This window comes from Lissotriton vulgaris, chromosome 12, assembly GCF_964263255.1.
Source record: "Lissotriton vulgaris chromosome 12, aLisVul1.2, whole genome shotgun sequence".
Lineage (NCBI taxonomy): Eukaryota > Metazoa > Chordata > Amphibia > Caudata > Salamandridae > Lissotriton > Lissotriton vulgaris.
Window position 1 is genome coordinate 485771970 of NC_141700.1, and position 25968 is coordinate 485797937.

Here is a 25968-nt window from a genome sequence, read left to right on the forward strand (position 1 = left end):
CTGGGACCTGTGGTTTTGATTGCAGGAGGCGGATAGCCTGTTTGATGATACCCAACAGTTTTTTGGGATGGTTTTTAGCACTGTGAAATTATCTGATTTAGCAATACGAATGTGTTTGTTATAAGAGCTTCTCTTCTTCCTTAACTGATTGAGATTAGGTGTGGAGGGGTAATTTCCCCACGTCTCTCAGAGAGCCTTAAGTTGCGTCTTTCGTCGTTAAGGGCACCATTGAACCAAGGTTTGGATTGTTTGCAAGGGATCCTTTTGAGTTGCTTCGGGGCTGTTCCCTCAAACACAAGAACAGTCCCTTCCCATGCTTTATTGTGCTTCCGTTTTTCTGCTCATTAGTGTATGTCAGTGATGTCTTTGTGACACAGAAGGCATCAGGGGTACTTGATACGCTTATCCATTCTGTAGAGCCAGAATCAGCATCCTGCAGAGATATATTTAAGCAGCAAGGTAGCTATGTGGTCTGTACATGTCACAGACACCCTGCGTTTAGGTTGTGGGTCAGGGGTTCAAATCTTTGGAGCGTTTCCTTAGACACTCCTCCTTCCAAGGATGATTATGAGTTTCATTGAGTTGGATCATTGTTATTTACAGCCTTGTGGGACTCTTGTGCTAATTGTTTATTTAAGTGCATTGTTGTAAACCGCATGATCAAAACAATGGTGTGGGGTGCACAGAACAGGTGCCCTCCGAAGGCTCTGATGAGCAGGAAACAAGCATCAGAGGGGGGATAAATAAACAGAGTTGCAGACTTTGGTCCTGGGGACCCGGAATCGAGCCTCGGCATAGGGTTTATAAAAAATATGCGGAAGGTATTAAATATAACAAATATATTTAAACTATGGTTGAACCTAGACAGTTACAGGATCAGTGAAAATGTTGCTGGACCATCAATAGAGAACAAGCGGTGAACGCAATGAAAGGTGGAATTGCCTGGGCAGAAAACGAATGCTGTGTGTTAGCTGGGAAACAAAAACCCTGCCTGCAACTGCTTATAGGAGAAAGTCAATTAAGAAAATTATGCTCACAGAATGTGTGAGAAAGTGCCATCTTTCTTCCATTGGTATGCCCCCACTTTTTGCTGATTTGCTGATGTGCTTTGACTGAGTGTGCCCTGGGCTCCTGCCAATCAGGTACCCAGGGCCTGTGTTCCTTCCCTAAAACTGTATTGAAGCTGAAACCCCATTGGCATCTCTGGCCACATGTCAGCCCCTGGTAAATGGTACCCTAGGTACTCAGGGCATTGTGACCAGAGAAGACCCCTAAGGGCTGCAGCACTTATTGTGCCAACCTTAGGGGCCCTGCACCCTGACACCCACGCACTGCCTTTGCAGACTGAGTAGCCTGGTGCAGAACTAAACTAAGAGTCGACATGGCACACATCCCTGTGTGCCATGCCCACACACCCACTGCCATGGCATACATTAGTCACCCCTCTAGCTGTGTGCCCTATGCCAGTGGTGTAGGCACAGGTGTAGGAGCCCTATGCCCCTACAGTGCCCAGGGCCATTCCTGGGCACTGTAAGTGCAGTGCTGCCATTCAGAGTATATGGTGCTGGGAGGTTGTCATTACGAACTCCACAGCACCATAATGGCTACACTGAAGACTGACAAGTTTGATATCAAACTTCTCAGTACATTAAACCCACTCTGATGCCAGTGTGGGATTTAATGTAAAAAGCACTACAGATGACATCTTAGAGATGCCCCCTGAAACCTAACCTACAATCCACGTTTTGTCTGAGAGGCTGCCTAGGCTGCCACACAGCAGACATGTTGCTGGACCCCTGGGTGGAGAGCCCCCCGCTCTCCTGGGCCTGCAACAATGCACATCTTAGGCAAGGTGCTAGGCCTCCTCCCCCAGGATGGCTAGGGGGAAGCTTCAAAGGCATACCGCCTTTGTGAGCTTCTCCAGACCACTTGCTGTACTCAGCAACTGGCCCCCACCGATTCTGACCCCCACTCTGGCGGGAAGACTGGCGGGAAAACCTACGTGAGGAAAAGGGGCGTGCCAGCCTGTGCCAACTCCACCCCTCAGGTGGGAGAGGCGAGGTGAAGCACAACTTTGGGCTCCGGCCATCTTGAGGACGGGGAGCCCTGCACAATTAGAGGTAGGCTCCAGCCTCACCCTAGGACAGGGACCTATTGGTCCCTGCTCTTCCCCTACCTGTAACACCCCTAAATGTAGTATTTAGGGGCACCGTGAACCTTCCTTCCTCCGATCCCAATTTCAAAACAAGAATGAAGACCAAGAAGAAGACCTACCGTGCAGCTGCTAACAAGAGGACAACGCCAACTGACTTGGCCCCAGCCCTATAGGCCTGTTGATCCTTGAACCTGCCCCTGCTAAATCCCGGCGTCTCCTGCGGACAGCAACCTCAAGAACCCCGGAGTACCTGCCTGCCTTGACCCTCTTAGAGACTGGGACTCCCACGAGCAGTGGCTCTGCTCAAACAGCAATACCCCTGGTGCCAGCCAGGAACCGTGAATCCAGCCCACTCTGCACCCGCCGAGCCGAGCCTGTGCCCGAGTGGACAAAGACCCTGAGGACGTCCCCCGGCGATTCTGACCTGGAATCCAGTGCTCAAGGACCCTCCTCGACGACCCGGATGACTCCTGAAGACTCCGAACCAGGGACCCCTCCAACCGCGACCAGCAGAGGGTAAGATTTCCCGACGTGCAAAGACACCCCTACACCCGGTGCCCCCGGCCTCCTGTGCCCAGCTCCGGGGTGCCTACCTACCCTCCAAGATCCCAACTTACCCCTCGAAGTGTTGGTCGCTTTAGAAGATCCTCCGTCCCCGAGCCTGCAGCCTTTGTTCCCTTTTCAAGCTCGCCATTGAATAACATTGAGCACTCGTCGGCTCAAAAGCACCCTGCACCCAGCACGAGTGCCCCTGGAAGTGCAACCTTTGTCCTATCCTACTTCCCCATTTGCCCTGTGCAAGTGACCAGGAGCCCTGCTCCCTCAGCCGCGCGGCCTACTAGCCAGCAGCCACCAACCGAAGGCCCCCTGCCTCTCATTGGATAACATTGGGCCTAACTACCTCTGCACCGGCTGCCCCTGTGCCGCTGAGGGGGTACCAACTGTACCTACCTGACACTGGGAGACCCCTGAGTCTATGCATAGAACCTTAACTCTGCCAGTCAAGTACTTACCTAAAAGCTGATCTCTCACTTTTCTTCCATAGGCTAACATTGACTGGTTTCACTTGGAAATTCTTCTAAGTGTGGAGTTTTGGAACTTTAAAATATTCACCTAAAATTAGCTGAACAACGAATTCCAATTTACTCACCTGTTATCAGGAGAGACCTCAGTGCTGTACCCTTTATCCCAGCACAAACCCCGAAAATTAATTTTATCCATACTTACCAGTAACCTCAATTTTCTTCCATAGGAAACCATTGACTGTTTTTCTGTGAAATTTCTTTTAAGTGTCGATTTTTGCAAACTACAAATATTCTTTAAAAATCGTACCAACTACTAAAACATAATTACTTACCTGTTTTAGCTAGCGGGTCCAGTGCCGAACCTAGGAGTCCAGTACTGGATTACAAAAGTTATGCGAATATACTTTACCTGCAAATTGAATTTTCTTTAATAGGAAACCATTGACTGTTTTTCTTTAAAATTTCTTCTAAGTGTCGATAATTTGCAAACTTCAAATATTCTTTAAAAATCGTAATTACTTACCTGTTTTAGATAGAGGTCACAGTGCTGAACCTAGGAGTCCAGTACGGGATTACAAAAGTAACGTGAACGTACTTTAGCTGGAAATTGAATTTCCTTCCATAGGATAACATTGGAAATTTCAACTGAAAAAGTTTCTGTAAACGTTTAAAATACAATAATATTCCTTAAAAATCCCTACTGTAACCAAAATGCTTTTACTTAACTGTTTACAGCTCATTTCCCGGGACTGAATCTAGGATCCAGTCTCGGGTTAGAAAAGTAATCTACAAAGTAACTAATTGCATTCAACTAGAAATTCCCATTGAGCTCAATGTTGCATTGTGTTTGAAATTGTGTTGCCTATTGCAACAAACTGTAACTATTGCATTTAAAAAGTCTATTGCCTATTTGAAAAGTATTTAACTAAAGTAACGCATCCTGAGAAAGTATATTTTGATACCTTGATGGTTCTAAAATAAAACAACTATATCTTTTGATACAAAACAATTTGCCTAGAGTTCAGTTCTTGAGTGTGTGAGACCATTTGCTGACTGAGTGTGTACAACAAATGCTTTAAACGGTCCTCTGATACTGCCTTACTGCTCGACCAAGCTACCACTTTAGAGAGTAAGGTTATATCTAACTTTAGCCTCTGCCAAACCTCTGGGGACTGGGGACTCTATACACATTGTACCTTACTTTGGTCCAGTATATATAGAGCCACTTTCCTACAGAATGCAACTAAAACACACTGAGTAACAACACAGTAAAAGGTCCAGTCGTCGTGGGAGGTTACAAATGCAGACAAGGCGGTACTAAGGAGGGACTACTAAGCCTATTCACAAATCAAAAGCAACCATTTAGAAAGGACAGAAATAAGAGCCAATTGAAAAGATGGGCAGGAAATGGGCGGAGATTCTAATCCATACCTCAATGCAGCATGTCTCGAAGAGACCGTGCAAGCGCTGCCTAGGCGAGACCTAAAAAGGAACCGGGGGTCTGAATCGGAACATATATAACTTCATGAGAGCAGATCCATTACATTGGTCTGTCCATACTATATTGCCTATCTGTGGCAACTACAAAGTGTACAAGTGTCAGGGGTGGGGTTGCGTGTGATGTGGTTTCAGCCCCTGATCACCCCTAGCACACCCCTTGTGTGCTACGCTAGCTGTGCCTCATTACGTCTAAAGCTGTTATGCCGGTTGTGATGACCTGACTATGTGGCCCCTCGTAGGCTTCTCTGCTTAGTTCACACAATGATTCTTCTATGATCTCTGTAATAGACGTGCTAGGCTCAGCTATTACAGAATCAACCTTCATCTTTTCAAGTGGTTGTGGAAGTCAGCTGGTTAGTCTTGTATCTTCCTATGTTCAATCATATGATATTGTCTGTGGCGTGACAGCAGGCAGACCCGATGATTTTGGGCCTCTGGTCCATACAGGAGTGTAGTCCTCTTCATGTTGAGATTGGGTGGACTCCACATCTTGGTCAGAGGCCTGATTTAGATCTCGGATTGCCCTGCTACACTAAGTGTTTCTCTCTCCTTTCTATGATAATTTGCTCTAGGTTGGGAACAGCAGATGGTGAACTGGAGTGGCTTGCTCCCCTGTTTCTGCCCCGGCATAGATTTTTCTTCTCCCGGCTTGTTTCCAACTTGCTCCTTGGTGACGTTCGCCCTCCTGCGAGACCAGCACTTTCCAGCCAGTCCTTTGATTCCGAAGGTGAGTCAAAGAAACGGGCGGCACCCTTTGCCACTACCTGTAAGCAAGGTGGGAACAGCAGTGACTAGCACAGGTCTAGTTCATGGAGAGGGTGGTTGACGACTTAGGAGCTTCACCATATCTGTACTTGCTCCGTTTCGTCAGGGAAGAGCTTGATATGAGCATTTTGGACCCTGATTTCATTCAGTTTGCAAGCTTCTCTCAGTATGGTGTCCCTGTCCTTGTAGTTCAATAACCAGAAGAGCAATGGTCTGGGGTTCGTGTCTGGAGGCGGCTTGCGAGCTTTCACTCTGTGGGCGCGTTCCACCGTGAATTGGGGTGACAGCATGTTTTCAGGCAACATGTCAAGCTCTGACTATGTATGCATACAAGTTCCTCGGGATCAGATCGATGCTCAGATTGGGTCCACCCCTCCAAACCCCCAATTCCGCATTCCATAAAGGCACAGAAGCTGGGAGTGATTGAGTGAGGGAAAGGGTAGTGGGGAAAGGAACTGCTAAGAAGGAGAAATGTAAAGACAAGATAAAGACAATTAAGGTCTCCAATCTCACTGCTTTTAGAAGATAACTTAAATATATATTTTTGCTATGAAAAATGCCTATCACATGGGATGCTGCCTTATGGAACCAATGACTTTCCTTATGCACCACATTTATTCTCATATATCCTTCCATGCTGATATGTACATAAATGCTGCAATACAGACGAGTCACAAGTAAATTCACATATCCTCATTCAAAACCTTTGTGGTACTAGTACGAGGCAGGCTATGTTTTATATTGAAATTCATACATACCATGCATACACTGTAAATCCCATGTATGTTTGTCAATGATGAATATTCTCATCAATGAACCAAGTAATGACACCAAACAATAGATTCAGAAAATCCTTTCTTTTTTTGTCCTGGGCAATATGCAGCCAATGGACCAAAATCAGCAAAAAGGCAAAAATCATGTTGGTACATCATAGGTATTCACAAAAGAAAATGTTCATACCAAAGTGTTCATTTATCTTCCAAGTTTAAATGTCAAAAGAAAAAACTCCCCTTACGAAAATAGAAGAACCAGTTTTGAATTTTAGGAGCTTAGGAAAAAAACAGGAAGTAAAAACTAACACAGGTATTCAGAAGCACAGCAATCTTAAAGTAAAAAAATCTAATATTCACTTATCTGTATCCGTATCAGTATATGTTCCTAGCACCATTTGCCAAACAGGAAAATAATTACAGCTAAACAACTGTTCCTAGCAACAGACTTGCGAGTGCAAACGTTCATGAGACTTTAAGCACATTGCACTTCAGAAAATGAAAACGCACAAGCTGATGTGTATCCAAGAACAACCAGAGAAACCCTTTCCTGGTACTTTAGGTGGAAACTTGAAAAGGACAGACAAGGCAGACCTCTTTTAGCCACCAAATTCCACAGTTTCTTTTACTGGAAAACGTAGAAATGCTGCCAAAATCGGCAGCCATAAGTCCTCATTTCTTCGGCTCACTCGAGAACAAAACTGACTTCACAGGTGAATGGAATTACACTGTCAGCCTATGTGCAAGTACTCTATTTATAGTCACACCCCCCTCATGACGGATTGAGCCGGATCATGGGAGGTGTAGTGAAATAACATTGCATTACCTTGAGCCTGAATATGAAACTCAAAGGCCCCTATGCCTGCCTTTTCCCAACACAACAGGTCTCTTATCCAGTGTTCGACATAAAAGACCACGTCCTTCCCTTCTGGAAGGCCCACCACTCATATTGTTCCCACTGGAACGCCCTTCTGTGTCTTCTAGCCTATTTTCCAGAGTGTTCACCGTATCTAGCAGAGTTTGCAGTGCAGTTGTGTTTGCATTTGCCGTAGGCTGTAGCTCGTATAAAGTGTGTTCATTGGTGCAAACTTAGTCTGCCAACTTGCTGTGTTCTGCCCGTGAGAGTGTGAAATCTGATGTGTCCAGTGTAGCTGTGAGAGCCAAGTGCGTCGCCTCCAGATTGAGGTGGCCATCATGCTCAGGCAAAGCCTCAGTCGTCTTGGGCCGCGTTGCTGTGTCTTGGGCGTGTGTCTGAGGTGACCCTTGGCCAGCTTCTGATCTGAAGGCATGCGCTCTTCGTTTTGGCGAGTCGACCACTTCTGAGCTCTAGCTCACCCAAGTACCGATGAATCTGCTAGTCTTGTGTCTGGGGGATGTTCCTTGTTCTGTATTTGAGCCGCTACGGGGGTGGGGACAGGAAGGAGAGAGGTCCCCCATCCTCTGCACCTCTCCCTGCTTCGCGATGCTTGCAGCTAGTGTCCGGCGTAATGTGTTTGGGACTTCAATTACTCCCCAGTGGGCTCTGACACTGTTTCCTATTCTCCGTGGCGTCGTTTAAAGTGTTATATTACAGTTGCTGGGCTGATTATTCGCTCTCACCAGTGTGAGGAGCGTCCGTGGTTGGTGTGCCGTACATCAAAGTGACACCACTGGTGAGTTGGAGACGTTCCAGGTCAGTCGCGCAACACCCATTGGACTCAAAGGGCTTCAGCCCCCAACGCCCCCCCCCACCCATGGTGTATGGCAGCCAGGGATGAGACAGCTTTCCGGGCGCACACACAGCCGCACCCAAGCACTTCACAGGTCTTTAAAAGACCATTTGCATGTTAATGAGGCCTTGATGTTGTTTCACCCTTTCTAAGAGCCCCTGCAGCTCCACTCTGCCATTTGCTTAAAGATTCAGCCCCTCTCCCGAATTTTTTTCTTAACCTCCCGAAATTTGGCTCTAGTTGCGCCTCTGATCCAGGCCAGCACATGGGCACTGCATTCTGGGCGCCTGCTGTTCACGGCCTGACCGACCTCTCACTGCGGTCTTGAGGTTAGGCTTCCTTTTGACTTGTTCGCTTGGGCGCACTGCTATCTTGTCTGCACACCAAGGGCATTCATGTTTTGTTGCGCATTTGGGCCCCACAATCACAGTGCACCAATGTGATGACCTGTCTCTGAGTGGTGGTCTGGTTCCATGCTAGAACTTAGAGCTTGGAACCATCTGTCACCAATGTTCATCTAATGTGAAAGTTCCATATTTGTCAGTTGTTAGCTGACTGTTGGTTGGGGCTGAATAAATACTACAGATCAACCTTATCCTGGATCTATCCTACTTTGTTACACTGGCGACGTTTGAGGAGGAATCTGCATGTGCAAGTAGGCCTCAACAACAGGAGTATAGCTAAAGGAAAAGAAGAAAACTCACTTGGCTGCTGTGTGGGAGAAGGAAGGTCAAACGTTCACTTCCAGGAATAGGTGTGGCACAGCGAAGGAAACGTGGTGAAAAACGAAAAGAAAGAAGGAAACGCGGAGAAAATCGGCAAAGGTAGACAATTTCCGTGGTTTGTGAAGGAAAATATGTAAAAACGGAGTTTTGAATGTGACGTTGATTTTCGAGGGTAAATTCCCATAGAAAAAAGACTATTTGTTGGAAGAAAGTTGGCTGACATCTTTGAATGGGAAAGTTTTGAGAAAAGAAAAAAACAAGCGAGATTGGCCAAAGAAATAAGTACAATTGTTGCGTGGCGGCCATTTTGAGTCGGTCTGGAAAAAAACAAGCTTGAACAACCAAAGAAAGAAGTGCAAATGTTTCGTGGCGGCCATTTTGAGTTGGTTTAAAAAAAAAGAACAAGAAGCTCAATCTACTTAAGAAAGAGGACCGAATGTACATGACGAATTTGTGGCGGTCATCTTGAGAGTAGTTTTTTTTTGGGGTTTTTTTCTGTTAATTCGAGAAAGAAGACAACAAGAAAAGCAGGGGTTCGGCGTGTGGCAAAGTCGAAATTCGAAATTGGATAGTAAAAGGAGGACAGAAAGGCGTGTTGGGCACAAGGAAGAAAGATAAAAAAAAGTGGTCCTAGAAGGAGTGAAAAAACGGAAGGAGGAGTAAAGTCGGCGGTGTAGAGAAAAAGGAAAATATATGGTGAAAGTGTGTAATGAGTCACTTTGTTTTATTGTGCCCGTTCTACACTGTACCAAGACGCAAGTTCCTGGTGGGGCTCCTGAAAGACTTAAAGTTCAAACATGCAAAACTCGCCCTGAAGTTCCTAAAGGAAGCAGAAGACGCTTACACCCTTTTCTGCACTATAAATTTCATCCGGATGGCACTACGGCTGAGGAACACTAGAGAATCTTGACCATAACATCACCTGACCCTTTGGATAATTGATTCCTGCTCCCCTAGCTTAATGAACCATGGTGTTAGAAACATTTAAACATTTTAACTTTTATAACAACTTTTTTTTTAAAAAAAGGAAAAAGTATCTTTTTTAACATTTTTCTGTGTGTGTACTTTGTATATGTGCTTTTATGGTGTCTTTTTAAGAACCCGAATAAAGATTATAAATTGAGTGACGGATTTGGAGGAAAAAAGGAGTTTGTTGAACAGAGAAAAGCACACAAACTGGAAGAGGTGGCAAGAAGTGCTTGAAAAGAGAGTCAGGCTCAACTTAAGAAAACTGGACGGGAAACTTGGAGCCTGTTAACGGTGATGGGCACACCTTTTGGGGGAAGAGAGGAAGTACATTGATGGTTAAGAGTATAAAGGAGATTAAGGATAAAGTGTGTTAAGAGGAAAATTTAGTATAAGGGTAGCAAAATGCAGAATGTAACGGTGCCTCCTTTCTTTCTGATGGAACCAGGGGAGCCACTGATTAAGTGGAAAAAATGGAAGAAAATATTTGAGAACTACGCAAGGGTGTGTGGTGCGAATTTGAGTGGAGAAAGAAAGCATGCCTTATTAATGCATTGTTTGGGTGGAGAAGGCCAGGAGGTTTTGGAGAGTCTTCCACAAATTCCACAAGCAGATCAAAGGGGGTTGAATGAGTTTGAAATATGTGTTAGGCAGTTGGATTTGCATTACCTTTCTAAAGTAAGTACCATCATGGAAAGGTACTATTTCGGGTTACGAGTGCAAGGTAAAGAAGAGAGTGTTGAAGAGTATATTACTGCACTAAGAAAGCTGGCATCAAGTTGTAAGTTTGGGGGTTTGGTGGAAAAGAGAATAAGGGATCAGTTCGTTTTGAGAGGTGTGAGCGATAAAATAAGGGAGGAGTTGTGGTTAAAGGATGAACCTGCACTTGAAGAAGTGATAGGTATTGCTAAAAGGGTTGAACACATGTTAAAATGCGTTGGAGAACTGAGCAAGGTGAAGAAGGAAGAAAACCCAAGTGGTAGTTCAGCACAAGAAGTGGTGTGTCAGGCTGTGAAGAGAGATGATGTGATGAAGAAAAAAGAAAGGTGCGAGGGAGAAAAATTGAAAGGGGAGGTTGATGGAGGTAATCCGAAAATTCAGACAAGTAAGAAATTCACAACGCCTTTTCAAGGAAATTGCTATAGATGTGGGAAATATGGGCATATGGCGAATGCGAGAGAGTGTCCTGCTCTTAAGTTCAATTGTAATGTGTGTGGAAGAAAAGGGCATATTGGTAGAAATTGCAGATCAAGGGTTGGGAGAGATACGAGGACAGAGACTAAGTTGGTTAGTTTTCAAATTAATGATGATGTTGTAGAACATCCTTCTGATTATGTGTTGGTTGGGGAAGCAAGTGTGTTGATGAAATTTGATTCATGCTCACATGTCACTTTCATTTCAAAGGAAGTGTTTAAAGATGTGTTTGAAAAGAAAATGTCATTGTGTAAACCGGATATAAGACCAACAGGTTATCAAGAACAACCCATACAAATAATGGGTTACTTTTTTGACTGCATTGAATATAAAGGGAGGCTTGTGGAAGCAAAAATATATGTGGCAGACAGAGGAGACAACTTGTTGAGTTGGTCTCATCAAGCAAGGTTGGGTGTGAGTCTCAATCCAAATGCTCATCCAGTTATACAAGTACAGTATGTAGATGATGAAGAGAATAAGTTTATAAAGGATTTTGGGGAATTGTTCAGTGAAAAACTTGGATGTATAAAGGGTTACAATCACGATATCAAACTGAAGTTGGGTGCGGTGCCTGTTGCTGCTAAAGTAAGGCGCATTCCAATTTGTGTACAGGATGCTGTGGGAAAAGAGATTGAGAGGTTGTTATCGACTGGGGTTATACAACCAGTAGAAGCAACTGAATGGCTCGCACCGATTGTGGTCGCGAGGAAGCCAAATAATGAGATTCGGCTGTGTGTTGACCTTCGTGCATTAAATAAGGAGGTAATAGTTGACAAGTACCCTTTGCCAAACATAGAGGAGTTGGTTTCTACATTAGATGGGGCATGCTACTTCAACACCTTGGACATGGCTTCGGTATACCACCAGGTCCCGCTAAAGGAAGAGTGTCAGGAGCTTACTAGTTTTATAACACCAATGGGGGCATTCAAGTTTTTAAGGATGCCTTTTGGGCTGGTTTCGGCAGCCTCGGTATTCCAGAGAATTATGGAGGATCTGTTCAAAGGAATACCGGGGGTAAGATGTTATCAGGACGATGTTCTTATTTCTGGAAAGAATGTACATGAACATGATGAAAGGGTTCGTCTTGTGTTGAAGAAGATGATGGATGTTGGATTAACTTTACGGCGGAGCAAGTGTAAGTTTGGTGTCACTGAGCTAGATTATTTGGGCCACCATATTTCGAGGAAAGGCATTTGTCCAAAAAAAGAACTTGTGGATACAATTGAAAAGTTGAAGGTGCCATGTTCAAAAGAAGAGGTGTCATCATTTTTGGGCATGGCGGAGTTTTACAATAAGTTTGTGAGAAATTTTGCAGATAAGACTGTTAATCTTAGGAAAATCATGTGTAAGAACTCCGTGTTTAATTGTACAGAGGAGTGTAATAGAGAGTTTGCTCAGGTAAAGTTGGATCTGAGGAATGCACCAAATTTGCAGGCGTTTGTTCCAGGGGATCCGACGTTTATTGTAACAGATGCTAGCAGTAAGGGTCTGGGTGCTCTGTTGTTACAGGTGAGGAAAGACAAAGAGGTTCTCATAGCTTGTGCTTCGAGATGTTTAAAGGGGGCGGAGTGGAATTACTCTGTCATAGAGAAAGAGGCGTTGGGAATATATTGGGCTGTGAATAAATTCAGGAAGTTTGTTTGGGGTTCTTCCTTTACCATCAGATCTGATCACAAGCCAGTAAAGGAGGTGTTTGAAAAGAAGGGGTTGGACTCAATCTCGGCGAGAATTAGGAGGTGGGTAATTTCTTTGCAGGAGTTTGTGTTCAGGTTTGAGTATATTCCAGGGAAAACTAATGTCTCGGCTGATTGTCTGTCAAGGTTGGTGGATGTCGTGGAAAATGTTGATGAAGCTTTGGTGGAGGATTTTGAGTGTGAATTAAAGGTGTGTGATGTTACTTTGGGTGCGGTGAAGGAAGATGCTTGGAAAGAAGAGTTGAGTAAGGATGAGGAATTCAAGGAGGTCATTAAATTGTTGGAAGGAAATATGTCTCGTTCTCTAAAGAAACCTTGGTCAATGGTTGCTGATGAGTTAGCAGTGGTGGATGGTTTGCTTATGAGAGGTACTAGATTAGTCCCACCTGTTAATCTGTTATGTTATGTTATCCTGATTTATTGAGCGCACAGCTGCCCCAGCAAAGGGGCGTCCTGGCGCTAGTGCAGAACAAAAACCGGACAGGAGGTGGGAAACACAACACAACGGCAACAGAACTAAGGGGCTATGGGAAAAGGAAAAGTTTTAACCGCCTTCCTAAAAGCAAGGAGCTCATCGATGGCACGGATGTGGACGGGCAAGGAATTCCACAGTTTGGCGGCAAGGACTCGGAAGGAGCGGCCACCAATCCTGGATCTTTTGAAACGGGGAACAGTGGCAAGGTGGAGAACAGAAGACCGCAGAGAACGAGCTGGAACATAAGGAGAAATGAGTTGCTGCAGAATCTGAGGAGAAGAAAGCTTAAGGATTTTGAATGTCAAAATCAAAGATTTAAACTTTATTCTCTGTGCCACCGGGAGCCAATGGAGATTAAAGATGGTTCTCCTAGCTGAACAGAATTTAGGCAGACCAACCAGAGCCCTGTCGGCAGCGTTCTGGACGCGTTGGAGACGGGAGAGCTCAGCCTGATTGACTCCGAGAAAAAGAGAGCTGGCATAGTCTAGTTTAGACAGAATCAAAGCTTGCACAATGAGTTGACGTGTAGGAGCGTCAAAGTATTTGAATGTGGACCGAAGCTGACGCAAGATTCCAAAGCAAGACGCCGCGGTCTTTTTAGTGTGAGTGGAAAAGCTCAGTTGGGAGTCAAACCACACCCCAAGGTTTTTGACTTCAGTGACAGGGGTGGGGGTAGGACCAAGCTTGCGTGGCCACCAGCTGTCACCCCACAGATGAACTTGTTTCCCCACAATGAGCACCTCGGTTTTTTTAGCATTCAATTGTAGGAAATTATCATTCATCCAGTGGGCCACAGATATGAGTCCCTCACGGAACTTGGCTGCCTCGAGATCGGAGGCCCCACTAATCGCAACCGCGAGCTGCGTGTCGTCTGCGTAGGACACGATGGAGAGGTTCCCACGCATGGCGACAACAGCCAGCGGCTGGACATAAAGGTTAAAAAGAGTGGGGCTTAAGGCCGATCCCTGGGGGATGCCCTGGACAACCGCATGAGGTTTGGATTCAAAGGGGGGAGTGATGACCCTGAAGGAGCGATCAGATAGAAAAGATCTGAACCATTCAAGGGCCAGCTTATCCACCCCTGCCTCAACCAGACGTTGGAGTAGAATGTCATGGGAGACAGTGTTGAAGGCGGCACTTAGATCGAGGAGCACAAGTGCCGCCGTGTGACCTGAATCCTCTAACATGCGGAGATGTTCAGCCATATACAGGAGCGCCGTCTCGGTGCTATGGCCGGGCCTGAACCCATTCTGCGAGGGATCTAAAATATTCGCAGAATGGAGATGTTTTGCTAGAATAGTATTAACATGGGCCTCAGTCAGCTTAGCAGCCCATCTCAGAAGTGTTCTGGTGGACATGGCTCATGAAGGACACTTGAGCATTTCTAAGACGAAAGAACGCATACGAATGAATTTCTGGTGGCCAGGGATTGATTTGTTGGTGGAACGTACAGTTAGGGATTGCTCTTCTTGTCAGGCAAGTGATAAAGTTTTGAAAACTAAGTTTTCCCCAATGGTTTGTAGGAGGTTGCCTAGGTCCCCCTGGGATGAGATTGCAATTGATATTGTGGGGCCGTTACATGGTGAGCATCAAACTCCGTTTATGTTGGTTTTGTTGGACTTGTATTCAAGATGGGTGGAAGTTAGTTTGGTGAGGGAGATTACAAGTGATTCTGTTATTTCTTTCTTGGAGTCTGTCTTTAAGCACGAGAGTTACCCGAATTCTATTCTTTCTGACAATGGGCCACAATTTTGTTCTGGGAAAGTTGAGGATTATCTCAGTAGGTGTGGTATAGTTCACAAGAGGATTTCTTTGTATCATCCTGAGGCAAATGGTGCTTTGGAGAGACTTAACAAGACTTTGAAGGAAAGCATTCAGTTGGCAAGGGTTAATAATTTGGACTGGAGAAGGGAGTTACAGAACAGAATTTCTGCCTATCGATTCTCTCCACACTCAACTACAGGAAAGACTCAGTTTGAACGCTTCAAGGGTAGGGCGCCGAATACTTGTTTATGTTCTGCCTGGATGGCAGCAGACAAGGGTGTAAAAAATAATGATGTGGGTGCATGGAGAGAAAGGGAATTGAAACTACAGAGGCAAAGGAAGATTTATGTAGATAGGAGGTCAAAGTTTTCTGTTCCTAGAACCATTGTAAAGATTTTCAAAAATGCTGTAAAGACGGAGGATGGTCGTATCTGGAACAATAGTCGTGTTTCTCATTTTGGGGGAAAAGGGAAATGAGAAGATAATATTGTTGTTCCAGATTTGTATACAGATTCTTCTCGTAAGAGTGTGAGAGTACGCAAGCCTCCTTTTCACTTGCGTGATTACGTATAGGAACCCTTTCCATTGTTTCTTCATATGTTTCTGTTGCTTATTTTATTACTGGACATGTAAACCTGTTTAGTGTTTAAGAGGGAGAAGTGTGATGACCTGTCTCTGTGTGGTGGTCTGGTTCCATGCTAGAACTTAGAGCTTGGAACCATCTGTCACCAATGTTCATCTAATGTGAAAGTTCCATATTTGTCAGTTGTTAGCTGACTGTTGGTTGGGGCTGAATAAATACTACATATCAACCTTATCCTGGATCTATCCTACTTTGTTACAACCAGCAGTACCTGCATGTTGAGTAAGCCAGGATTTAGGTGTCTCTTACATGTTCCATTATGTGCTTTGCTTGACAGTCATTGCAGTATCCGAGGAGGGTGCGCAAGCCCAACCCAGCCACTTGCTGCCGCCCTCAGGTGCACTCAGTACCACTCCTCATTTACCTGTGTCGGCCACTACTGTGTCAAAGACGCAGCATGCCCGGGGCTAGGCCCGAACCGGCCCCCTTTCAGCATCTCCCACCCCAGGTAGTTCAGCACACTGTTGGGTCTCGCCTTTCTCTGCTTGGTCTCACCTTAGGTCTTCAGTGGCATAGTGCTCCCTTGTTGCAAGCCCGCTGTTGGCTTCCAGGTCACAGCCCCTGCAATCGCGCGTACTATCCAGGTCAGTACGTGGGCCTTGTGCATTCTGGATGTCCGCTGTTCGTGGCGCGACTTGCCTCTTGTCACACCTTTGGGCTTGTCATGTTGGTGACACACTTTTTAGACATTCCTGATTTAGTGACACAGTAATGCAAGCGTGCGTCGCGAGCGAGCCTCAACCACATAAGATTGGTGTGGGGGGGGGGGGGGGCAAATGGTGCATTTTCAGGAAATTTGAGAAAGGAGGAAGGTTAATAAAGCAATTGTTCATCTGTTCTTTACAAAGACAATGACTGGCAAAATGGGTGTAAGGTTAGGTTTGTGCCTGAAAGAAGAATATAATCATGCACACATTGACACATGCCCCAGTGATTTACGGCACAAAAAGGGCATCCCCACAGCATGTGGAGTGTTGGTTTTGGCAAACGTTTCTTCCTTCTTACTTACTAAAAAGAAACATGTGAATCATATTAGATTCATTCCCAGTAAAAAAACAAGGCAGTACATTAGATCGACTGTCTGTTGGGTTGTGGAGTTTTTGTTTCGCCATGTTATCAAAGTAAAACCTATTTCCTGTATTGGGCCAAATATTAAGTTGCTGCTTTCCAGGAGACCTATTAACCCTCAATGCTACTTTGACTCAAAACTGGGACTAGACAAAACACAGACCTCTCAAAGCAAATAGTTATTTTACCATTATTATTATTCCCTGAGCTTTACTGAGCACACCAAGATCTCTGCCACAGGTGCCTTAGCTCCATGATATTTTTAAATGCAGACTTTGCAACCAGTTGAGTAGAACAGATTTACTGCCGCGTTTCTCCTTGTTGCCAGTTTCTTTGTGACAGGGTTTAAAAAAATAAATACATGTTAAGGCCCTGATTTTGGTTGGGGTTGCACAATGTTTTTGCCCAACCCCGAAGCAAAATCTAAATTGTTAAATATTGGAATGTGCCCAAATGTACTTACGATAGACCTGCTAAACAAACATATAACGTTCATGTTTGGTTTCTTGTGCTACCTCCTTTGTGGCTATGGCACCGAATGGCCATAGCCATGGTAAGAGGGGTCCCAGATTAATGAGGTTTTGGTGAACAAACCATTATCCCAGAAATTGATATATTACAGAAGTGTCCTGGGAACTTATCAAGAAAATACAAGAGACAAGCAACTTTAAAAAAGGACAAATGCAAACCTATTAGTAATACTGTAACATTCTTCAATGGTAAAAAAAAAGCTGCTTATACAAACCCTTGAGAAGGACACAAACCACTTAGCGAAGGGCGACCAACTCCCAATTTCTGCAAATAAATCCGACAAAGCCCCAGTGGGTCCCCAAACTACAGTGCATTTCTCTCCTTACTCTGTGTGATCACAAGGAACACTTTGCTCTGAGGCTCCAAAAGCGGCCTTACCCACAAGTGTAACACCTCCCAAACTGATAAATCTTACAGCAATGACATCTGCGTAACTCGAACCAAGGGTAAGGGGGCACGTTGAATAAAGAATTGTTAGAACTTGGCCATAACTGCATCCCTGAATATGATCAAGCATCAGCGAATGCCACGTGAAACTGCCACAGGGAACTCCGAGTAATTTGCCAGCGTATGAAAGTCTTACCCTTCAAAATCATCACTGTGTTCCACCTAATTGTTCAGTTCTCTTCATACGCCTATATAATAGTGAAGGCCCACATGACATACTTAAAAGGGGAATTATCTTGTGTCTATTTACTGCCATTACGGCCCTCTCACACATTAAATCAAACGATATCGATTGCATTTCCTTTGTGACACATTACGCTGGAAATCTGCACTTCAGGGAAAAAGAAAATTACCTTTAACAAGTAGGATATCGCCATCCTAATTAAGTTACTACAAAATCTCTTTCTTGAATGGGGGGTTTATGTTCAGCAAATACCCACTGCCGCAGACACTCCCTATAGCAGAGCTTTCCAAAGTATGCGGCGCAGACGTCCTGATGCGTGAGAATGTACGTACGTCTAATCAAGCATGTAAGTCTGTCTTTAAAGATTTAAGACAGACGTACATGCTTGATTAGAGAGTACCGTCGCGCGACACACCCACACATGTCAGGCGACACAGTACTGTGTTGCGACACATACTTTGGAAAGCTCTGGGCCGCCGCCGCTAGGGCTTCGTTTTGGTGTTTCCACTCGAGTCTGTTGCTTCGCTGTCTGCACACTGAGGGCATGCGATTTCTGTTGCCTTGTGTTCACAAGCTGCCAGCAGGTCCTGCATGTTGAGTGTGCCAGGTTTCAGGTGTCTCTTACATGCCGTCCGGTGTGCTTGCCATTGCAGTGTCTGAGGAGAGCTTGCAAGCCGAACCTGGCCACTCATAGGCCCCTTCCGGTACACTCGGCACCACCGCTTGTACGCCTGTGCTCACCACTGTGTCGGAGAGGCGGCGTGCCTGGGCCCGATCTGGCCCACGGACTCATTTCAGCATTCCCCAACTCCGTGTAGCACAGTACATGCCCCGGTTACTTACCAGTAATCTTCATTACTCTGAGTTAGTCTTCCTCGCCACATGACTAACGAAGTGAGCTTCAGCTCCACACCAGAACCCTCCAAAGCAAAAGTTAGCCTCCCATGCCTCCCATCCTCTCCCAATATGGTCGACCTACACCCCATGACCCCTATAAGAGGTGGGTCGGACCAACCCCAAATCCTGAAACTACCAAGCCTCAACATGAAGCCAATAGCCAGGGAGGGAGGGACGGGAACTCGTGTGGCGAGGAAGACTAACTCGGAGTAATGAAGATTACCGGTAAGTAACCGGGGCATTACCTCCTCGTTAGTCTTCCTCGCCACATGATTAACGAAGTGAGCTCATACCCAAGCCAGGAAGGCTTCATGGTACACAAGAAACCACCACCAAGGCGGAAACAGGTAACCAAAACAACGTTTAATCCATTGTGAAAATAAACAACAGAAACACAACATAGTCCAAACAAGGGACAGATCAAGGGAGGGCAGAACCAGCACTTAGAACAGCTCCAGCAAAATCCTCAGGAGGGGAGCGCCCCAGGACCACCCGATTGTGTTCCATAATCATGTGGGGAGATGACCACGTTGCAGCCCGGCAGATTTCCTCAATGGACACACCCTTAAAAGAGGCCCAAGACACAGAGATGCTCTGGGTGGAATGACCCTGGACCACCCTCGGGAGAACAGAACCCTGTGAATCGTATGCCAGGAGGATAGCCTGCTTCACCCAGCGACTCAGAGTAGAAACCGAAGGCTTGTGACCAGAACTCACCGGGCCAAAGGTCACAAACAAACTGTCACACTGACACAAAGGGGACGTGCGGGCCAAGTAAACCTCCACCGCCGGGGAGAAGAAAGGCAAGGACACCTCACGAGAGCGGTTAGCCAAAGAGGGAATCTTAGGCAGAAATCGGGGATCATGGCGTAACCCTCAAGAAGGGAGGAGACCGAAGAAAGGACCCCAGCTCGCCCATGGGGCCAGCCGAGACAATGGCGACCAAGAAAACCACCTTGAAGGTGAGGAATTTTGGATCTACAGACTGAAGTGGCTCAAAGGGGGGACCCTACAGGGCCCGCAGGACCAAGGGAAGATCCCAAGGAGGCACCATGCACACAGCTCAAGGCCGCCTCAGAGAACAGCTCCGCAGCAAGCGAGCCACCAAGGAATCCAGCAGATCCAGATCCGGACTGCAGAAGACACGCAGGGCAGCCACTGAGCCCTCAGAGTGGAGGTAGCCAACCCCAGAGAAAAACCCTCCGTAAGGAAATCTAGAACCCTCAAGGGGTCCACCAATACTGGATCAGAATCCAGCAGGCCGCACCAACGGGAAAAGGAGGACCAGTGACGGGAATAGGACATCAAGGTAGAAGACCTCCGGGAACCCTGCAACAAAGCAACAACCCCCGGGGAACACCCCTGGGCCAACAAGGTCACCCCCTCAACAGCCAAGCTTGCAGAAGGAGCCGGCGCAACACCCCCCTGGGAGAGGAGGACCCTGCAAGGGAAACGGGTGATTCGGAATTGGCCAACATTCCTGAACCGCCAGCTCGCACAGGAGAGGATACCGGGAGCGGCGAATCCAACCGGGCACCACCAAGAGCAGCAAGGCCCGGTCCAAGCGGACTTTGCAGAGGACCCAAGGGATCAAGGGAAAGGGGGGGGAGGCATACAGGAGACCCCGGGGACAAGGGAAAGACAGAGCATCCACCTTCCAAACCCCGGACAGGGATGGAGAGCGTAGAAGCAAGGCAGGAGGGCATTTCCCAACTCTGCGAACAGGTCACCCCGAGGAAGCCATGGTTGTTCCACTCCTTAAAAAGCCTGGTCTTGACCCTGAGAATCATGCCAATTACAGGCCAATTTCCCTTCTGCCTGCTCTTGCAAAGATAGTGGAAAAGCATGTTCACTCTGTGCTCTCAACTTTTCTTGAAACTCATGGTTTGTTGCACTCCACCCAGTCGGGCTTTCGATCCAATCTAACCGAGACAGCACTTCTGGAGGTTAATGAAGCCATTAAGGAAGTGCTGGATTCAGGTGGAAGAGCCATGCTGGTAATGTTAGATCTGTCTGCGGGTTTCGACACCGTCCCTCATGAGGCTCTCCTCAGCAGACTTCATGAGATCGGTCTGAGAGGGACGGTGTTGAGCTGGTTTAGATCCTATTTAGCTGGTCACCGGCAGATGGTCTGGGCCCCCCTCACTCTGCCGAAGTGCCGCCGTTGGAGGTCGGAGTCCCACAGGGGTCGGTGCTTAGCCCGACTCTGTTTAATATCTTCATGACCCCTCTGGCGGTGCTGGCAGAGTCCTTTGGGGCTCAGATCATGTCATACGCCGATGACACCCAGCTCCTTTTCACTTGTGGAAAGGGGGCGGAGTTCAACGGAGAGAGCATCCGCGGGTGCCTCGGGGCTGTTTTTGACTGGTTTCAGCTGAACAGCCTCAAGTGCAACCCTGATAAATCAGAGGTGCTTTTCTTCGGGTGTCAGGCTGACCCCAGTTGGCAGGATTGGTGGCCTGTGAACATGTTCCCACCCTCGTCCTCCTCTCTGGTGGCTAAGAATCTTGGGGTCAAAATTGATAACAGCCTATCTCTTAAGTCCCAGATTCTAGGCCTGACGGGCACCTGCTATGGTCTTCTTAAAATGTTGCGCAAGTTTCTTCCCTTGCTCCCTTTGTTGCATAGGAAGACGACGGTCCAGGCTCTTATCTGCTCCAGGCTGGATTACTCAAATGTTTTATACTTGGGTCTTCTGGACTATCTACTACAAAAGCTTCAGGTGGTCCAAAACTCGGAGGCACGGGCGATTTTTGGCCTGCCTCGTCGTGCGAAAGCCTCGGACCTGCTACTTTCCCTACATTGGCTCCCTGTTAGGAAGCGGATTGTTTTTAAAGCACTCACATTGGCGCACAAGGCATTCCACGTGGTCGGAGCTGAATATATCCAGAAACGCCTTGCTTTCTACAAACCCACAAGATCCCTTAGATCGGAATCTCTTGGATTGGCTATTGTCCCTGTTGTTAGGAAAGCAAGGGTAGGGGGACGCTCTTTCAAACATCTGGCCCCTCAGCTATGGAACACCCTCCCCCTGTCGCTCCGCTGTACTTCAAACCTGTTGGCCTTTAGGGAAGGTCTGAAAACGTGGCTCTATGGACAATGATCGATCTTTTTTCCTTTGCGCCCTCTCCTGCTTCTTTTTGTAGTTTTGCTGTGGGTAGAAAGCGCCGGGACACTCCTTGGAGTAGCCGAGCGCTATATAAGACACCCATAACATTAACATTAACAACAAGGCCAAACTGGGACACCAGACTCCAAAAGACCAAAGGTGTCGGGGAGAGGGCACTCAAGGGAGGGAACACCCGACTGAGATTGTCCGCCACCATATTTTCCGACCCCTGGAGATAAACAGCCCTGAGAGACAAGACTGTCCCCTCCGCCCAGGACAACGGTTCCTGGGACAGCAACCACAGGGAGCGCACCCGGCAACCCCCCTGGCGGTTGATGTAACACCGCACCACCTGGTTGTCTGTCCGAACCAAGACATGATAACCCCGGAGAGAGGGAGCAAATTCCTGGCAAGCTAGCAGGAACGCCTTCATCTCGCGGAAGTTGGAGGAGCAGTGGGACAGAAGAGGACCCCATTGACCCTGAACCAACCGGGACCCCAAGGTCCCCCCCCAGCCGAGGTGACTGGCATCGGTTGTGACCACCCGGGACGGGGATACAAGAAAGGGAAGACCATCTGAGAGATGGGATGCCACAAGCCACCAGCCCAGGTCGGACCGGATCGGGGGAGACACCAGAACCGGAATCTCATAGTTCTCGGAGCAGGGGTCCTGTAGAGACAGCAGGTGATTGACCAAGGGGTACAGGTGCAGGCGAATCCAGGGGAGAACATTGATGGTGGCAGACATTAACCCCTGAACTCTCAACCACAGACACACAGGGGCAGAGTCCCTCCCCAGAAGATCCCTCAGATCCCACCACAAGACGTTGCGGCGTTTCAGAGGTAAGAACACCTTCCCCAGGAGCATGTCCAAAAGGCCCCCAATGAAGACCAAGTCCTGGGTAGGATCCAAGTGGGACTTCCGCAGGTTGATCAGGAAACCGTGGGCAGAAAGGACCTCGCAGACCCTCTGGATGTGCAGCCTCCCCTTTGAAAAAGAAAAAGCAGAAATTAACCAGTCAAATCAACCAGTCATCCAGATATGGAAACACCCAGATCCCCTCCCGGTGAAGAATGCCAACCAAGGGCACCAGAATCTTGGTGAACACCCTTGAAGCAGATGATAAACCGAAAGGAAGTACCTGGAACTGGTAGTGGCAGTCCCCCATGCAGAACCGGAGAAAGGGCTGAGAAGACAGGTGGACCGGCACATGAAGGTAGGCATCCAACAGGTCTAGAGAAGCCACAACCTCCCCCTGGACCAGCAGCGGCAGAATCTCCTGCAGAGAAAGCATCAGGAGCAGAATGTAATACACGCCGAGACCCCTCTGAGACAGAGGATCTGGCCGGATGGTCCCCATCACGAGCAGGTCCTGGATGCCGGCGAGCAAGGCCTCCCGCTTGACTTGAGAGGAAGACAGCGCGGTAGCGCGGAAGGCGTATGGATGGGTGGGGAACTGAAAGAGTTGGAGAGACCCTCTCATATGATCCGAAGAGCCCAAAGGTCCGAGACAGATGACTCCCACGCCGGAAGGAAGTGGCGAAGTCGGCCGCCCACCGGGAGCCCACCCAGCGGGGTCTGGAGATAGTCAGGACTTGTGGGCAGAGGTGGAGGCGGCAGGCTGAGACCGGGATTTGGAGAAGAAGTGGGCACCCCGGCAGCAACCCCTGCCTCGAAAGGGCGCCCCACCCCTGGGCGTGGATGAGGTGGAAAATACCCTCTTGTGACTCGGAAAGCAGGCCTTGGAAGACCTGAGGGGAGCCAGCAGCTTCTGGTCCTCAGCCGATTTCTTGACCATGTCCTCAAGAGAAGACCCAAAGAGCTTTGGTCCAGAAAAGGGGATCTTCATCAGTAAGGCCTTCTGGGCAGCCTCTGCCTTCCAGTTGTGCAACCAGATCTGCCTCCGGGCTTGAATAGCAGCGCTGCCAGCTGCGGCCGAAGCACCCAAGGTGTTGAATGAGATGTCTGACAGGAGCAGAGTCTGTTGCTCCATCAACGCCAGGGTAGGGACCACATCCGCCCCTTGGTCCAACAGCTCCGCCAAGGACTGGAAATCCTTCAACAAGGACTGCACCGTGTAAGACAGGTAGGCAGAGGCACGGATGGAAAAATTGGCTGCCGAGTAAGCCCGCTTGGCCGTGGCCTCCACCTGCCTGTCAACAGGGTCCGAGGGAGAGGCATCTTCGGAAATAATGGAACCCTGCGAGGAAAGCCCCGCCATCAGAGAGTCCAACTTCAAAGAGGAAGGGAAATCCTTGGCAAAGTCCTGGATGGAGTAGCGCTTCACCAGGTACCTCTGGAAGGCCTGCTTATCAACCTCCATCCACTCTCCCTCCAACACCTTCTTAACGGAGGAATGAAGAGGTAGAGACTCCGGCTCCTTACGTTGGTACTGTAAGAAGAAGTCCTCCGAGAGTTCCTCAGCAGCCGGAGCCGGAATAGCCAAGTTCTGTTTAATGTGTAGAAGCACCTCCCGCAATTCCTGACCCTGGATATAGCGCCCCCGGAGATCCTTCTCTTCCCCCTCAGTGTCAGAAATCGGAGCGGGGTCCAAGCGAGGACGCTTCGGAGAAGAAGGACCCTGACCACCAGCACGCTGCGCATAGGCAGCAGCCACCGCAGCCTGAATCCTGTCCTGAATTGACTGAAGGGAGAAAGACTCAGCAGGAACCTGGGAGGCCGAGCCCTCCCCTACAGGGGCATCCACCTGCTCCATGAGCCGGACACCGGAGACCATAACGAGAAATGAAAACAGTGGCCCTAAAATGAAGGCAGGAAAAGGCGGGCCAGCCACAAGAAACTGACCAGCAACACCTGTGCAGGTCAAGCACCACCCGACCCCGCCAGGAAGAGATGCATTCCCGCAACAGACGGGAACGTAACAGAGAGAGCCCCAAACAGCGAGGGCTGCAAAGAAGCAAGACCCGTGCAGCCCCGCCGCAGCGTTATAAGGAGCTGGCGGGAGCACTACCGCTGGCGGGAGATGGGAGCCTTAGCGTGGATTCTGAGACGGAGGAACTCCAACGTAGGACATACCCCGCCGCCTGCCGCAGCGTTTCAATGGCAGGCGGCGCCAGAGGGGACAAGACACGACTCAGCACAATGGCCGCCGCCCGTCCCAGCACACAGGGAAGGCGGGAGGCGAGTTCATACGAAATCCCGCATGTAGCAGCACCCCCGGGAGTGGCACAGGACCAGCCGGTCCGTACTCCCCACTGAAAGGGGAAAAAAAGACCGAGCCGCCGCAGCACCACGAGGAGCAGCGAAAAAAAACGCCTGCATGGAAAGCCGCCGCCCGCTGCAACGCCATGAAAGGCAGGCGAGCGGCAAAACCGGGCACAGGGCAAAAGGGGAACCACAATAGCGACGTGATGCAGAAAGGCACAGTCGCAGAACCCCAGCATTCTAAAAAAACAGGGGAGTAAATTCCCAAAAAGCACCCCGGCCAACACCCCCCCCCCCCCCCCCCCCCCCCCCCCCACCCCCCAGGAAACCCTCGGCCCGCTAAAGCAGAGCCTAACCGGCTCCCAGAACATACCGGGGGAAAAAAGGGGGGGGGAACAGATTCCAAGGTCCTAGGGTCCGCTAGGGCAGGACCGCCTCCCGGAACACAGGTACCACTTACCTGACGGCATCTGGAGAGACTTGCGCTGAACATAAAAAACAGGATTTGGGGTTGAGCTGACCCGCCTCTTATAAGGTTCATGGGGTGCATGGGTCGGCCATATTGGGAGAGGATGGGAGGCTAAATTTTGCTTTGGAGGGTTCTGGTGTGGAGTTGAAGCTCACTTCGTTAGTCATGTGGCGAGGAAAACTACCGAGGAGGTAATGCGCTGGGGCTCACTTTTCTCTGCCGATCTCACCTCAAGTATGTGGTGGCGTAGTGCTCCCTGTGTCCGCTAGTCGTTGTCCTCCAGCTCACTGCCCCGCAGCCATATGTATGCCACGATACAATACTGCTGTCGCCTCCTTCCTCCTGCTCCTGAGCTCTAGTAGTGTGTGTCCCGGCCCACAAGCTATACCTCATGCCCCGGCAGCCGTGCACAGCCAGACCCGGTTCATTTCTCCAGTGTCTTCCTCTCTCTTTTATGCTGTTCAGTCGAACCTGTCGCATCTTGACTACAACTGCTGCTTTCTTTGTTGAGGCTTCTCAGCACTACAGTGTCGATCACAAACTTCTACCAGTTCCTCCACAGGTGGTCCAACCAGCACCACCTCCCACACCTCGTTTCATAGGTATTCGTAGTAGGGGCGATGCTGCTCATGATGATGGCCAGATTGGCAGCTATTACAAAGGATTGTTCAGGATAATGGGGTGAAGTGTGGAGCAGCGTTAATTTGCGTAC

At 48.3% G+C, this 25968-nt stretch overlaps 1 protein-coding gene across 2 annotated transcripts in view; it reads left to right on the forward strand.

Annotated features, from left to right (window-relative positions):
• MLKL (mixed lineage kinase domain like pseudokinase) overlaps positions 1 to 25968 on the forward strand; it is a 703954-nt gene that overhangs the window by 70663 nt on the left and 607323 nt on the right. The window contains exon 2 of one of the 2 annotated variants that reach the window (XM_086945229.1): positions 5253 to 5407. The exons of the other annotated variant lie outside the window; for it this stretch is intronic. The gene's annotated coding sequence lies outside the window, so the exon portion shown is untranslated. The remainder of the gene's footprint in view (positions 1 to 5252; positions 5408 to 25968) is intronic. 2 annotated transcript variants of the gene reach the window in all.